Source organism: Triticum dicoccoides, chromosome 6A (assembly GCF_002162155.2).
Source record: "Triticum dicoccoides isolate Atlit2015 ecotype Zavitan chromosome 6A, WEW_v2.0, whole genome shotgun sequence".
Lineage (NCBI taxonomy): Eukaryota > Viridiplantae > Streptophyta > Magnoliopsida > Poales > Poaceae > Triticum > Triticum dicoccoides.
Window position 1 is genome coordinate 4,798,185 of NC_041390.1, and position 6,429 is coordinate 4,804,613.

Genomic DNA, 6,429 nt, shown 5'->3' on the forward strand with positions numbered 1-6,429 from the left:
CCTCCTTGTCCAATTCGTACTAGGGGGAGAGGGGGCGCGCGGCCTGCCCTGGCAACCCCTTCCTCTTCTCCACTTTAGGCCCATGAGGCCCATTAACCCCCCCGGGGGTTCCGGTAACCCCCCGGTGTTCCGGTTTTATCCGAAACTTCTCCGAAACACTTCCGGTGTCCGAATATAGTCGTCCAATATATCAATCTTTATGTCTCGACCATTTCGAGACTCCTCGTCATGTCCGTGATCACATCCGGGACTCCGAACTAACTTCGGTACATCAAAATGCATAAACTCATAATAACTGTCATTGTAACGTTAAGCGTGCGGACCCTACGGTTCGAGAACAATGTAGACATGACTGAGACAAATCTCCGGTCAATAACCAACAGCAGGACCTGGATGCCCATATTGGCTCCTACATATTCTACGAAGATCTTTATCGGTCAGACCGCATAACAACATACGTTGTTCCCTTTGTCATCGGTATGTTATTTGCTCGAGATTCGATCGTCGGTATCCAATACCTAGTTCAATCTCGTTACTGACAAGTCTCTTTACTCATTCTGTAATGCATCATCTCGCAACTAACTCATTAGTTGCAATGCTTGCAAGGCTTATGTGATGTGCATTACCGAGAGGGCCCAGAGATACCTCTCCGACAATCGGAGTGACAAATCCTAATCTCGAAATACGCCAACCCAACATGTACCTTTGGAGACACCTGTAGAGCACCTTTATAATCACCCATTTACGTTGTGACGTTTGGTAGCACACAAAGTGTTCCTCCGGCAAACGGGAGTTGCATAATCTCATAGTCATAGGAACATGTATAAGTCATGAAGAAAGCAATAGCAACATACTAAACGATCGGGTGCTAAGCTAATGGAATGGGTCATGTCAATCAGATCATTCACCTAATGATGTGATCTCGTTAATCAAATAACAACTCTTTGTTTATGGTTAGGAAACATAACCATCTTTGATTAACGAGCTAGTCAAGTAGAGGCATACTAGTGACACTCTGTTTGTCTATGTATTCACACATGTATTATGTTTCCGGTTAATACAATTCTAGCATGAATAATAAACATTTATCATGATATAAGGAAATAAATAATAACTTTATTATTGCCTCTAGGGCATATTTCCTTCATCCTCGCGCCGCCACTGTGCAGAAGCCGCCTGGGGGAGCCAGTCGAGCACCGCATCATTGGCGAACTTCTCGCCGCCCCCGCCGCAATGGGGGTACGCCCCCTCGCTCGGCTACTCCAACGGAGATGCGCATGGATCAACCCCAACATCACCTTCCCGCACGGAGCGGAGTCGCGTGCCTCCCCTCTGTCTTGAACCCCGACCAGCGCACTCCCTCCCCCACGTTCACCGCCGGCCTTAACACCCAATATAGCTACTCGCCGCCGGTGTACTCAGCTTCTCCTACGCCGCCTCTGCGCGGGGGTGGCCTACCCTTTGCACACGGCTCGGCACCACAGTTCAACAACACCTCTACTACTGACGCCGACATGGACGAGATTATCACGAGCGGCTCGGTTGCCGCCGCTTCTTGCCTCAATTTCCATGCACAAGACGAAACGATGGTCATCGCCGTCGACATGGACGACGAGCTTGATGACGCCGAGGAGGAGGTGGAGGAAGAACGGGCGAAGGAGGAGGCGGGGCTGGTGGCGGCGGTGAAAGGGAGAAAGAAGAAGCGGGCAGCCAATGCCAGGCCAGGCGAGCCTCGCGTCAAGTTGAAGTCCAAGGAAGATGAGTGCCTCGCCGAAGCATGGAAGACCGTCAGCATTGACACGATCACCGGCTCGAATCAGAACGCTGACAAGTACTGGAGAAAGATCAAGACGGCGTTTAATCAGTGCTAGTTGATCGACCCCTACTTCGCCACCATCCACATGAAGCGCGGCGATAAGGCCATGGCGAATCATTGGGCGATCATCCAGGCGGCCTGCAACAAATGGCATGGTATCATAGAGGAGGTCTCGGCTCGCTGGAAAGCGGCGCCAACGTCGAGGGGCAGGTTTGTCCAGCCGCCAGTTCAGTTCTTTCGCCGTGTACTTCACCGACACTTGTTCTTCGGCTGTGCAGATGGTTTGGATGTTCAACATGTGTCGCCAGGATAACAGCGACCAAGAGTTCAAGTTCCTTCACATGTTCTCCAGGATCGAGTCGTACGGGAAGTGGAGGGAGGTCTGGCTCACCCTCGCCAAGGCCAAGGAGACGTACAAGCCGGACGCGAGAGAAAACCCTAGAGGCAGCAGATGGGCGCCCTGATGGAAACAAAAGAGCCAAGGCGGCGAGGGACGCGGCACCCACTGCTGAAAGGCTGCAATCATCCTTCGAGCAATGCATCGCCGACGCCAAGAACAACGCCGCAAAGAGGGAGGAGAAATCCGATGTGCGGTGGTCGGCATTGATGACGAAGAAGGAGGTGAAGCTCAATGTTCTCCGGACTAACGTCGCTTCGAAGAAGAGGAACACCGACCTGGCGTTCTTGATGGCAGCAGACATGTTGACAATTGACGAGCAAGTCAAGGCGTGGTTCCTGGCGGAGCGTAGCCTCATCTTGAACCAGATGCCCGGGCCGGCGTCAACCATTGCCCCTACGCCCATGCCGATACCAACGCCGATGCCCAGTCCGAGTGATGAAGCTGTGCTGACGTCGACTACCAGCCCGAGCACATAAGCCACGCCGACGCCGAGCATGCCTGCGTCCACGCCGACCCCAACAGTCCCACGCCAGAGGAGCCCGCCATTTGATGTGTTCCTTGTCTATGCTTCCTTCCTTTTGATCGCCGAATTTCGGGTATGTTTAATCGCCGAACTGTGGCATGTTGATCGCCGACTTATGGCATGGTGATCGCCGAACTTTTGTGTTTTTTGCTAGCAGGAAAGACAGGTTTGATTTTTTGGGCATTTGGGGGCCGAAACTTGGGGCCGCGGCTGGCAACTCAAATTCACCGGCGCAAACGCCAAAACGCATTCGCCGGGTGCGCTGGGGGCCCGAACGAGTGGAGATACTCTAAGACGTGTACCGGTGAATTTACGCTCGATTTACATCCAAATACGTGACAAGTCATGATTTTAATGTAGTGGATGCAGCTAGCTGTTAGTCGATTACCATTACACGATCATACACAACCCTCAAATTTTTTATTTTTTACACTATCATACTCATACACATAGACGCAGCCAGCGGACGAGCACATAACTGGACAGCCTTGTCTGGTACATGCACATATAATTACAGTGACAAGAAACGAAATTCGGCCGTGCCCTGTTGGATGTTGTTGATGGAATGAAAGTACAAGCAGTTGTCCCGACCCCATGGACATAGTGGAAGTAGCTGCTTCTTGCTTCAGGTTCTTACTTTGGAGGGCTGAAGTAGGGATAGACTGTGAAGGTGGTCTGCAGGATGGTCATGCCTAGCAAGAGCACGGCAGCCAGCACCGACATGGCCACCCAGGGGTTGCTGAAGTAGCTGCGCACAAGCGCGGCGCGCCACTTGTGCAACCTGGAGCCCCTGTAATTATTCACCTTGTCCGTGACATCTTTCAGGTAGTTGTTGTCCGACCAGTAGCCCACAGCGTAGCGCGCGCAGATCCTGCTGAAGAAGCGGCTGGCATCCTGCTCGCCGTTGATCTGGTTGACAAGGATGCCACGCAGCTGCAGGATCCGCATGTCCTCGGGCGTGTTGATGAGGCAGTCCATGAAGGCGGCGTAGGTGGTGATGTTACGCCCGGTGAGTGGGTAGGTCTGCTCGAAAGCGATGAGGTTCCGGAACAGCTTGTCGCTGAAATCATAGAGCCTCAGTGGTGGTATCTTAAGGTCGCCGCTGTAGCTGTCGAACTCGATGTCCAGGAAGCTCTCGGCCCCCGTTCTACTTATGAACCGGACCCCGGCCTCCTCCAGCTCCCTGGCACAGGGTATCCATGGCGGGAGATCCAGCACTAAAACATCAGCAGCTTGGCTGCTGGAATGCTTGGTAGCTCGGCTTTGGCCTCGGGCCGGCTACGGAGAGGTAGAAGAGGTGAAGCAGGTGGTGGACACGCACGCCCCTGTAATCGAGTGTTTGGTGGCTGGAATGCTTGATGTTCTTGTCATTCTCAGCCTCAGTTGTGCCGGCGAGGGAGAGGCGGATGACGTGCAGCAGGTGGTGCAAGCCGTGGTGATCAATCTCTGAATTGGTAGTAACTGAAGTTCGCAGCATGTGGGGACAGAAAGAGCGGAAAAGCCCAAGGCTGCCCTTGACCAGGGCGTCACTGGGATCACCACTCGGGATCCAGAGCTGCTCAAAGAGCTTACTCAGCACGAAAGAAGGGATCTGATTCTCGAGTAGCAGTAGGTCGCTTGCCACTAATTTCCACACACACACCCTGCCGATAACCTGCGTCCTATCGTAGTCTTCAGCGATGCCCTCTGCTTCCCCTTCCCCGAGGCGTGCGTACTTGAGCAAGCGACGGAGGATGAAACAGCCATCGAGTACCATCCAGAGTGCCAGCATATCGCTGTCGCCCTCAATCTCTTCTGAGTAGGACGCCCGAATTTCTTGCTCGAGACCCTTCATGCTCCCCAGGCAATTGTTTAGGAGACCTGCAGTGACTTCACTCTCTGGGTGCTCTTCGTCACTGTTTGGGTGGTCTTCGTGCCACTGCCAGCCAATCAGCTGCCGCACGCAGCACCATTTATAGTTCTCCAGTTGGGCGGTGCTGCTGCTGTTACTCTCTGCAAGGGGGCCTATGCCAACAGCGAACGGCTCATAGCCTTTGTCCATATCACCCCTTTTAAGTTCTTTGGGAACCTTGTAGATGGTGGGCAGCGCCTCACCTAGTCTTGTAGGAACAGCCTTTGCCATTCTCACCAATGTTTCCTCCAAGAAAACTTTGCGACCAGCGCAAAAACACATCGTTAAAAATATATATAGCCTTGGAAGAGGTGGTAAAACAACACACACCTTTGGACATGTTAAATAACTGAATGATACGGACCTGCATGTGTTGTAGTACTACTTGGGCTTGACGGGCGCAGTGTATATGAGACATCAGAGGTCGAACCCCTCACAGGGCTGCAGGCCATGGTTTTGGTTTCAACGACCTCAACATCCCATGGTTCCGGTGATGCTTTTGATCTGCAAAATTATTAAATGTACAATTGAAAACTAGATATAGTTCTACAAGTAGAAAAGGATAGCCGTCTAGGAAGTTTTCATGCTTCTGAGATTTTGAAAATCCCAGATAAATTAGAACCTACTGGGCAAAGTAGTTACCACAAGAAAATATGACAAGAATATATAGCAAATGACTAACCTTAATCCACTTTCGAGGTCGCTCATGGTGAGGCAGGCGCAGGCTCCGACCCGTGGGAGGAAGACCAAGTAGAAGCGGCAATGACCAACTCCATTTGGGGCGAGTGTATATATAACATTGTAGGATAGATAACTAAGGGGGTAAGTGGTGCTTAACTCGTTGCTCCTTCAGGAGGACCACCTTTTTGTTTTTTGAGGACCATCCTCGAGTTGAGCTGTCGCACCATGATTATTATGATGATTTTAAGGGTCTGTAGTCATTTGTGTTCCCACTGATGGCCCCATCCAACAACATTTTCGGACACTTTACATGAAGTGCATATTATTATTATTATTATTATTATTATTATTATTATTATTATTATTATTATTATTAAATGTGAAAAAGAGAATGGAGTATCATGATAGGATACGGTATCATATTAAATGATGTAACATTATGTGTCATGCATGTCAATAAATAAACCGCTACGATACTATGCCTTCTGGAGGTACTATCAATATACCATACGCTAGTATCATATGCATGATACTAGTAACTGGTACTTTTCATTGTGACCAGCCTTAAACAACAAGAATCATCACTTATTGACTTATCAAAAGAAAACATGACTTCATTTGGTAAACCAAGTGTGTTCTGTTTCTACTCAAGCCATCTGGGTTCAATTCTCCCCACCTACTAACACCGAAAGTTAAGGGCGGGAACTTCCCCCCTTAGCCTCGTTCATAACACGTGTGCGGTTTTCAAAAAAACAGTGAGAAAAAAATCAAAGGTGGGAGGGGAAAAGATCAAGACATAAAGGAGGGGGTATTTAACAAAAAACAACAACAATTGGGGTTTAGATCCAACATAACTACCACTTTCAAACTGTCAACAAAAAACTACTAGTTGAACCTTAATTTTTGGTAGAAACAACAACATTCTGATAGTAGCCGGCTTAGACAATGTAAATGCGTTTATGACAGACGGGACACAGTTGTCAAGGTTGACGTGGAGAAAAAGTCAAATCCGTTTATTTTGAATGTTATATTTACCGTTATTATAGGTGGGACCCACACGTCTGCATCAATGTCTCTCTCTCTTTCTCTGGCATTTCCTCGAACATCTCGTGTGCATC

General features: G+C 49.8%; 2 pseudogenes; one reads left to right on the forward strand and one right to left on the reverse strand.

Annotated features, from left to right (window-relative positions):
- The window catches only part of LOC119315431, an 11,907-nt pseudogene extending 8,875 nt beyond the window's left edge, over positions 1-3,032 (forward strand).
- A 172-nt stretch (positions 3,033-3,204) lies between these two features.
- Positions 3,205-5,375, reverse strand: LOC119314778 (annotated as a pseudogene).
- Positions 5,376-6,429: the final 1,054 nt, after the last annotated feature.